Source organism: Oncorhynchus nerka, linkage group LG4 (assembly GCF_034236695.1).
Source record: "Oncorhynchus nerka isolate Pitt River linkage group LG4, Oner_Uvic_2.0, whole genome shotgun sequence".
Classification (NCBI taxonomy): Eukaryota; Metazoa; Chordata; class Actinopteri; order Salmoniformes; family Salmonidae; genus Oncorhynchus; species Oncorhynchus nerka.
The window spans coordinates 75,919,219-75,928,173 of record NC_088399.1 but is presented as its reverse complement, the minus strand read 5'-3'; positions in this window follow the sequence as shown (position 1 = coordinate 75,928,173).

Below are 8,955 nucleotides of genomic sequence, written 5' to 3'. Positions count from 1 at the left end.
TGGAGTGTACAGCTTAAAGTGGTCCTATGGACAGATACTCCAAACTCCGCTGTGGAGCTTTGCAGCTCATTCAAGGTTATCTTTGGTCTCAGATTAATGCCCTCTTTGCCTGGTCCGTGAGTTTTAGTGGGCGGCCCTCTCTTGGCAGGTTTGTTGTGGTGCCATATTCTTTACATTTTTTAATAATGGATTTAATTGTGCTCCGTGGGATGTTCAAAGTTTCTGATATGTTTTTATGACCTAACCCTAACCCAACCCAAAGTTGTCAGGGACAACTTTGTCCCTGACCTGTTTGGAGAGCTCCTTGGTCTTCATGGTGCCGCTTGCTTGGTGGTGCCCTTGCTTAGTGGTGTTGCAGACTCGGGGTCCTTTCAGAACAGGTTTATATATACTGAGATCATGTGACAGATCATGTGACACTTAGATTGTACAAAGGTGGACTTTATTTAACAAATTGTGTGACTTCTGAAGGTAATTGTTTGCACCAGATCTTATTTAGGGGCTTCATAGCAAAGGGGGTGAATACATATGCACGCACCACTTTTCCATTTTTGATTTTTTTAAACAAGTTATTTGAAATCTAAATAAAAATCCATTTAAATAACAGGTTGTAATGCAACAAAATAGGAAAAACGCCAAGGGGGGTGAATACTTTTGCAAGGAACTGTATAGAGTAATAAGAGTTTGTGGTCAACCCTTCTCCTGATAATGATGAATTGCTTGGAGTGCAGGCTTTTGCTCAAGCCATACTGTAACACATCTGATTTAGCTAATCAAGGTCCTAATAATTTGTAGTTATTTTGGTAGAGCATGGCGTGAGCAAAAGCCTGCACACCACTACCAGCTGATGGCACTGTTTGACAGCTTATTTCCTAGAAGAAGTCTTGTTTTCAGAACACGCACACACTCAGATATAATGTTTGCCTCTCCATAAGTGTTGCGACTGCCGCTGAGAGGAAGATGGAGGATGATTGGTGGATAAATGAGAAATGAACAGGAACATTTCAACCTTCATACCTGTGTGTGTGTGTGCTCTCCTTTCAATAACCACAAATATCACTGCGGCTGCCTCTAATCCAACACAATTAGATGTCAACAGACGATTATTGCGTTTCAAATGCCATTGGTGTCGATCATTAAGATAATGTGTGTAAAGTTTCATAATATTTTAATAACATTCTATAAGTCATTGAGATCAAACTGTACCTGAGAAATGGTGAAACTTGTTTTCAGTAATGTGAACAGAAATTATTTTGTGTCAGATTTGAGTTCCTTTAAAGAAAAGAGAAAGAGATAAAAGGGGTTAGAGATGGGGAGGAGGAGAGAGAAAGAGATAAAGGGGTTAGAGATGGGGAGGGAGAGAGAGAAAAGGGGTTAGAGATGGGGAGGGGGTGAGAGGGGTTAGAGATGGGGAGGGGAGAGAGAAAGAGAGAAAAGGGGTTAGAGATGGGGAGGGGAGAGAGAAAGAGAGAAAAGGGTTAGAGATGGGGAGGGGGAGAGAGAAAGAGAGAAAAGGGGTTAGAGATGGGGAGGGGAGAGAGAAAGAGATAAAAGGGGTTAGAGATGGGGAGGGGAGAGAGAAAGAGATAAAAGGGGTTAGAGATGGGGAGGGGGAGAGAGAAAGAGAGAAAAGGGGTTAGAGATGGGGAGGGGGAGAGAGAAAGAGAGAAAGGGGTTAGAGATGGGGAGGGGAGAGAGAAAGAGAGAAAAGGGTTAGAGATGGGGAGGGGAGAGAGAAAGAGAGAAAAGGGGTTAGAGATGGGGAGGGGGGAGAGAAAGAGAGAAAAGGGGTTAGAGATGGGGAGGGGAGAGAGAAAGGGGTTAGAGGTGGGGGGAGGGGAGAGAGAAAGAGATAAAAGGGGTTAGAGATGGGGAGGGGAGAGAGAAAGAGAAAAGGGGTTAGAGATGGGGAGGGGGAGAGAGAAAGAGAGAAAAGGGGTTAGAGATGGGGAGGGGGAGAGAAAAGGGGTTAGAGGTGGGAGGGGGGGGAGAGAGAAAGAGATAAAAGGGGTTAGAGATGGGGAGGGGGAGAGAGAAAGAGAAAAGGGGTTAGAAATGGGGAGGGGAGAGAGAAAGAGATAAAAGGGGTTAGAGATGGGGAAAGGGAGAAAAGGGGTTAGGAGGGGAGAAAGAAAGAGATAAAAGGGGTTAGAGATGGGGAGGGGGAGAGAGAAAAAGAGATAAAAGGGGTTAGAGATGGGGAGGAGGAGAGAGAAAGAGATAAAAGGGGTTAGAGATGGGGAGGGGAGAGAGAAAGAGATAAAAGGGGTTAGAGATGGGGAGGGGAGAGAGAAAGAGATAAAAGGGGTTAGAGATGGGGAGGGGAGAGAGAAAGAGAGAAAAGGGGTTAGAGATGGGGAGGAGGAGAGAGAAAGAGATAAAAGGGGTTAGAGATGGGGAGGGAGAGAAAGGGGTTAGAGGTGGGGAGGGGGAGAGAGAAAGAGATAAAAGGGGTTAGAGATGGGGAGGAGGAGAGAAAGAGATAAAAGGGGTTAGAGATGGGGAGGGGGAGAGAAAAGAGAGAAAAGAGGGGTTAGAGATGGGGAGGGGAGAGAGAGAAAGAGAGAAAGAGAGGGGGAGAAAAAAGGGGTTAGAGATGGGGAGGGGAGAGAGAAAGAGATAAAAGGGGTTAGAGATGGGGAGGGGAGAGAGAAAGAGAGAAAAGGGGTTAGAGATGGGGAGGGGAGAGAGAAAGAGAGAAAAGGGGTTAGAGATGGGGAGGGGAGAAAGAGAGAAAGAGAGATGGGGAAAAGGGTTAGAGATGGGGAGGAGAGGAGAGAGAAAGAGAGATGGGGAAAAAAGGGTTAGGGGTTAGATGGGGAGGGGAGAGAGAAAGAGAGAAAAGGGGTTAGAGATGGGGAGGGGGAGAGAGAAAGAGAGAAAAGGGGTTAGAGATGGGGAGGGGAGAGAGAAAAAAAGGGTTAGAGATGGGGAGGGAGGGGAGAGAGAAAGAGATAAAAGGGGTTAGAGATGGGGAGGGAGAGAGAAAGAGAAAAAGGGGTTAGAGATGGGGAGGGGAGAAAGAGAAAAAGGGGTTAGAGATGGGGAGGGGAGAGAGAAAGGGGTTAGAGATGGGGAGGAGAAAAGGGGTTAGAGATGGGGAGAGAAAAGAGATAAAAGGGGTTAGAGATGGGGAGGGGGAGAGAGAAAGAGAAAAGGGGTTAGAGATGGGGAGGGGAGAGAGAAAGAGAGAAAAGGGGTTAGAGATGGGGAGGGGAGAGAGAAAGAGAGAAAAGGGGTTAGAGATGGGAGATGGGGAGGGGAGAGAGAAAGAGAAAAAGGGGATAGGGAGGGGAGGGGGTTAGAGAGAAAGAGAGAAAAAGGGGTTAGAGATGGGGAGGGGAGAGAGAAAGAGAGAAAAGGGGTTAGAGATGGGGAGGGGAGAGAGAAAGAGAAAAAAGGGGTTAGAGATGGGGAGGGGAGGAGAGAAAAAGATGGGGAGGGGAGGAGAAAGAGAGAAAAGGGGTTAGAGATGGGGAGGGGGAGAGAGAAAGAGATAAAAGGGGTTAGAGATGGGGAGGGGAGAAAGGGGTTAGAGATGGGGAGGGGAGAGAGAGAGAAAAGGGGTTAGAGATGGGGAGGGGGAGAGAGAAAGAGAGAAAAGGGGTTAGAGATGGGGAGGGGAGAGAAAGAGAGGGGGGAGGGGAGAGAGAAAGAGAGAAAAGGGGTTAGAGATGGGGAGGGGAGAGAGAAAGAGAGAAAAGGGGTTAGAGATGGGGAGGGAGAGAGAAAGAGAGAAAAGGGGTTAGAGATGGGGAGGGGGAGAGAGAAAGAGAGAAAAGGGGTTAGAGATGGGGAGGGGAGAGAGAAAAGGGGTTAGAGATGGGGAGGGGAGAGAAAGAGATAAAAGGGGTTAGAGATGGGGAGGGGAGAGAGAAAGAGAAAAGGGGTTAGAGATGGGGAGGGGAGAGAAAGAGAGAAAAGGGGTTAGAGATGGGGAGGGGAGAGAGAAGAAAAGGGGTTAGAGGTGGGGAGGGGAGGGGGAGGAGAGAGAAAGAGATAAAAGGGGTTAGAGATGGGGAGGGGAGAGAAAGAAAGAGAAAAGGGGTTAGAGATGGGGAGGGGGAGAGAGAAAGAGATAAAAGGGGTTAGAGGGGAGATGAGGGAGAGGGGTTAGGAGGGGAGGGGAGAAAAGAGATAAAAGGGGTTAGAGATGGGGAGGGGGAGGAGAAAAGAGAGAAGGGAGAGAGAGATAAAAGGGGTTAGAGATGGGGAGGGAGGAGAGAAAGAGATAAAAGGGGTTAGAGATGGGGAGGGGAGGAGAGAGAAAGAGATAAAAAGGGGTTAGAGATGGGGAGGGGGAGAGAGAGAGAAAGAGATAAAAGGGGTTAGAGATGGGGAGGGGGAGAGAGAAAGAGAGAAAAGGGGTTAGAGATGGGGAGGAGGAGAGAGAAAGAGATAAAAGGGGTTAGAGATGGGGAGGGGGAGAGAGAAAGAGAAAGGGGTTAGAGATGGGGAGGGGAGAGAGAAAGAGATAAAAGGGTTAGAGATGGGGAGGGGAGAGAGAAAGAGATAAAAGGGGTTAGAGATGGGGGAAAGAGAGAGAGAAGAGAGAGAAAAGGGGTTAGAGGTGGGGAGGGGAGAGAGAAAGAGATAAAGGGGTTAGAGATGGGGAGGGGAGAGAGAAAGAGAGAAAAGGGGTTAGAGATGGGGAGGGGGAGAGAAAGAGAGAAAAGGGGTTAGAGATGGGGAGGGGAGAGAAAAGAGAGAGAAAGAGAGGGGTTAGAGATGGGGAGGGGAGAGAGAAAAAAGAGAGAAAGAGGGAGTTAGAGATGGGGAGGGGGAGAGAGAAAGAGAGAAAAGGGGGGTTAGAGATGGGGAGGGGGAGAGAGAAAAGGGGTTAGAGATGGGGAGGGGAGAGAGAAAAAAAGAGATAAAGGGGTTAGAGATGGGGAGGGGAGAGAGAGAAAGAGAGAAAAGGGGTTAGAGATGGGGAGGGGAGGGAAAGAGAGAGAGAGAAAGAGAGAAAGAGGGGTTAGAGATGGGGAGGGGGAGAGAAAAGGGGTTAGAGGTGGGGAGGGGAGAGGAGGAAAAGAGAGAAAGAGATAAAAAAGGGGTTAGAGGTGGGGAGGGAGAGAGAGAAAGAGAAAGGGGGGTTAGAAATGGGGAGGGGAGAGAGAAAGAGAGAAAAGGGGTTAGAGATGGGGAGGGAGAGAGAGAAAGAGAGAAAGGGGTTAGAGATGGGGAGGGGGAGAGAGAAAGAGAGAAAAGGGGTTAGAGATGGGGAGGGGGAGAGAGAAAAGAGAGAAAAGGGGTTAGAGATGGGGAGGGGAGAGAGAAAGAGAGAAAAGGGGTTAGAGATGGGGAGGGGGAGAGAGAAAGAGAGAAAAGGGGTTAGAGATGGGGAGGGGGAGAGAGAAAGAGAGAGAAAAGGGGTTAGAGATGGGGAGGGGGAGAGAGAAAGAGAGAAAAAGGGGTTAGAGATGGGGAGGGGAGAGAGAAAGAGAGAAAAGGGGTTAGAGATGGGAGGGGGAGAGAAAGAGAGAAAAGGGGTTAGAGATGGGGAGGGGGAGAGAGAAAGAGAAAAGGGGTTAGAGATGGGGAGGGGGAGAGAGAAAGAGAGAAAAGGGGGAGGGGAGTTAGAGATGGGGAGGGGAGAGAGAAAGAGAGAAAAGGGGTTAGAGATGGGGAGGGGGAGAGAGAAAGAGAGAAAAGGGTTAGAGATGGGGAGGGGAGAGAGAAAAGAGAGAAAAAGAGGGGTTAGAGATGGGGAGGGGAGAGAGAAAGAGGGGTTAGAGATGGGGAGGGGAGAGAGAAAGAGAGAAAAGGGGTTAGAGATGGGGAGGGGGAGAGAGAGAAGAGAGAAAAGGGGTTAGAGATGGGGAGGGGAGGAGAGAGAAAAGAGATAAAAGGGGTTAGAGATGGGGAGGAGAGAAAAGAGATAAAAGGGGTTAGAGATGGGGAGGGGAGAGAGAGAAAGAGATAAAGGGGTTAGAGATGGGGAGGGAGGAGAGAGAAAGAGATAAAAGGGGTTAGAGATGGGGAGGGGAGAGAGAAAGAGAGAAAAGGGGTTAGAGATGGGGAGGGGAGAGAGAAAGAGAGAAAAGGGGTTAGAGATGGGGAGGGGAGAGAGAAAGAGAGAAAAGGGGTTAGAGATGGGGAGGGGGAGAGAGAAAGAGATAAAAGGGGTTAGAGATGGGGAGGGGGAGGGGAGAGAGAAAGAGAGAAAAGGGGTTAGAGATGGGGAGGGGGAGAGAGAAAGAGAGAAAAGGGGTTAGAGATGGGGAGGGGAGAGAGAACGAGAGAAAAGGGGTTAGAGATGGGGAGGGGAGAGAGAAAGAGAGAAGAGGGGTTAGAGATGGGGGGGAGAGAGAAAGAGAGAAAAAGGGGTTAGAGATGGGGAGGGGAGAGAGAAAGAGAGAAAAGGGGTTAGAGATGGAGAGGGGAGAGAGAAGAGAGAGAAAAGGGGTTAGAGATGGGGAGGGGGAAGAGAAAGAGAGAAAAGGGGTTAGAGATGGGGAGGGGGAGAGAGAAAGAGAGAAAAAGGGGTTAGAGATGGGGGAGAGAGAGAGAGAAAGGGGTTAGAGATGGGGGAGGGAAAGAGAGAAAATGGGTTAAATGGGGAGAAAAAGGGTTAGAGATGGGGAGGGGAGAGAGAAAGAGAGAAAAGGGGTTAGAGATGGGGGGGGAGAGAGAAAGGAGTTAGAGGTGGGGAGGGGAGAGAAAAGAGAAAAAGGGGTTAGAGATGGGGAGGGGAGAGAGAAAAGAGAGAAAAGGGGTTAGAGATGGGGAGGGGAGAGAGAAAGAGAGAAAAGGGGTTAGAGATGGGGAGGGGAGAGAGAAAGAGAAAAAAGGGGTTAGAGATGGGGAGGGGAGAGAAAGAGAAAAAGGGGTTAGAGATGGGGTGGGGGGGAGAGAGAAAAGAGAGAAAAGGGGTTAGAGATGGGGAGGGGGAGAGAGAAAGAGAGAAAAGGGGGTTAAAGAAAAGGGTTAGGGAGGGGAGAGAGAAAGAGAGAAAAAGGGGTTAGAGATGGGGAGGGGAGAGAGAAAAGAGATAAAAGGGGTTAGAGATGGGGAGGGGAGAGAGAAAAGGGGGTTAGAGGTGGGGAGGGGGAGAGAGAAAGAGAGAAAAGGGGTTAGAGATGGGGAGGGGGAGAGAGAAAGAGAGAAAAGGGGTTAGAGATGGGGAGGGGGAGAGAAAGAGAGAAAAGGGGTTAGAGATGGGGAGGGGAGAGGGAGAGAGAAAGAGAGAGAAAGGGGTTAGAGATGGGGAGGGGGGAGAGAGAAAAGAGAGAAAAGGGGTTAGAGATGGGGAGGGGGAGAGAAAGAGAGAAAAGGGGTTAGAGATGGAGAGGGGGAGAGAGAAAGAGAGAAAAGGGGTTAGAGATGGGGAGGGGAAGAGAGAAAGAGAAAAGGGGTTAGAGATGGGGAGGGGGAGAAAGAGAAAAGAGAGAATGGGGAGGAGGAAAGAGAGAAAAGGGGTAGAGATGGGGAGGGGGAGAGAGAAAAGGGGTTAGAGATGGGGAGGGGAGAGAGGAAGAGAGAAAAAAGGGTTAGAGATGGGGAGGGGAAGAGAGAAAGAGAGAAAAGGGGGTTAGAGATGGGGAGGGGGAGAGAGAAAGGGGTTAGAGATGGGGAGGGGGGGAGAGAAAGAGAGAAAAGGGGTTAGAGATGGGGAGGGGAGAGAGAAAAGGGGTTAGAGATGGGGAGGGGGAGAGAGAAAGAGAGAAAAGGGGGGTTAGAGATGGGGAGGGGGAAGAGAGAAAGAGAGAAAAGGGGTTAGAGATGGGGAGGGGGAGAGAGAAAGAGAAAAAAGAGGGGATAGAGATGGGGAGGGGGAGGGGAGAGAGAAAGAGGAAAAGGGGTTAGAGATGGGGAGGGGAGAGAGAAAGAGAGAAAAGGGGTTAGAGATGGGGAGGAGAAAGAGAAGGGGTTAGAGATGGGGAGGGGAGGAGAAAGAGATAAAAGGGTTAGAGATGGGGAGGGGGAGAGAGAAAGAGAAAGATAGAAAGATAAAGGGGATACAGGAAGAGTAAGAGAGAGTGAGGGAGAATAAGAAAAAGAGAGAAAAAGAAAGAGAGATGGGGAGAGTGATTGCCAGAGACAGAGAGATGTCGTGTATCGGACTGAAGTGAGTTTGGATTGATGAGCAATTCTCCAGGGTATTAGCAGTCTGAACGCTGGACTGAATGTTTCTTAAGCTTTTGAAGACTAACTCCCACAGAGAGCGAGAGAGTGTGAGTGTGTGTGCGTGTCTGTGCGAAGATAGGTATTTGATGTCCAAACGCTGCACTAAGTATTCTTTATGCTATCTTCCAGATGAAGTGATGGCAGTGATGAAGTGATGGCATACATTTACCCCTGTCTCCAATCCTAACACACCTGAGCCATTACCTGTCGAAGATGTGAAGAATATTTTTTGGTCTGATGTGTGTAATGATGAATATCCTGATGCTAGACTTGAAGCATATATGAAACTGCTTCTTCTGGTTATGGATAACCATGAGCTCATCAAGAAACTGACTGTCAGAACTGCCAAATCCCCGTGAATAGATGATGAATTGAAAAACTGTATGGCTGAGAGCGATGAGGCAAAGGGAATAGCAAATATGTCTGAAACACAGCAGACTGGCAAACATACAGTCAATAGAGAAATAACATAGATAAACAAAAAGAAGAAGAAACTACACTATGGAACAAAGTTGAATGATATAAAGAATGAAATAGTAAAACATCTATGGAGTAATTTAAATAATTCTAGGCAAAAAAAGCAAACTCGGCTCCATCCTTCATTGTGGGAGATGCCTTGTTCATAGCAAATCCCTTTGATATTGCCAACCACTTTAGTAACTTTTTTGTTGACAGGATTAGCAAATTTAGGCATGGCATGCAAACAACATGCTGAGCCTTCATGTTCATGTTCATAATGGACCAAGTAATGAAAGACCAGCACTGTAGTGGAGAGTTCCACAAAGTGGGTGTGGAAGAGGTATATCTTTTTTTGCTATCTATAAA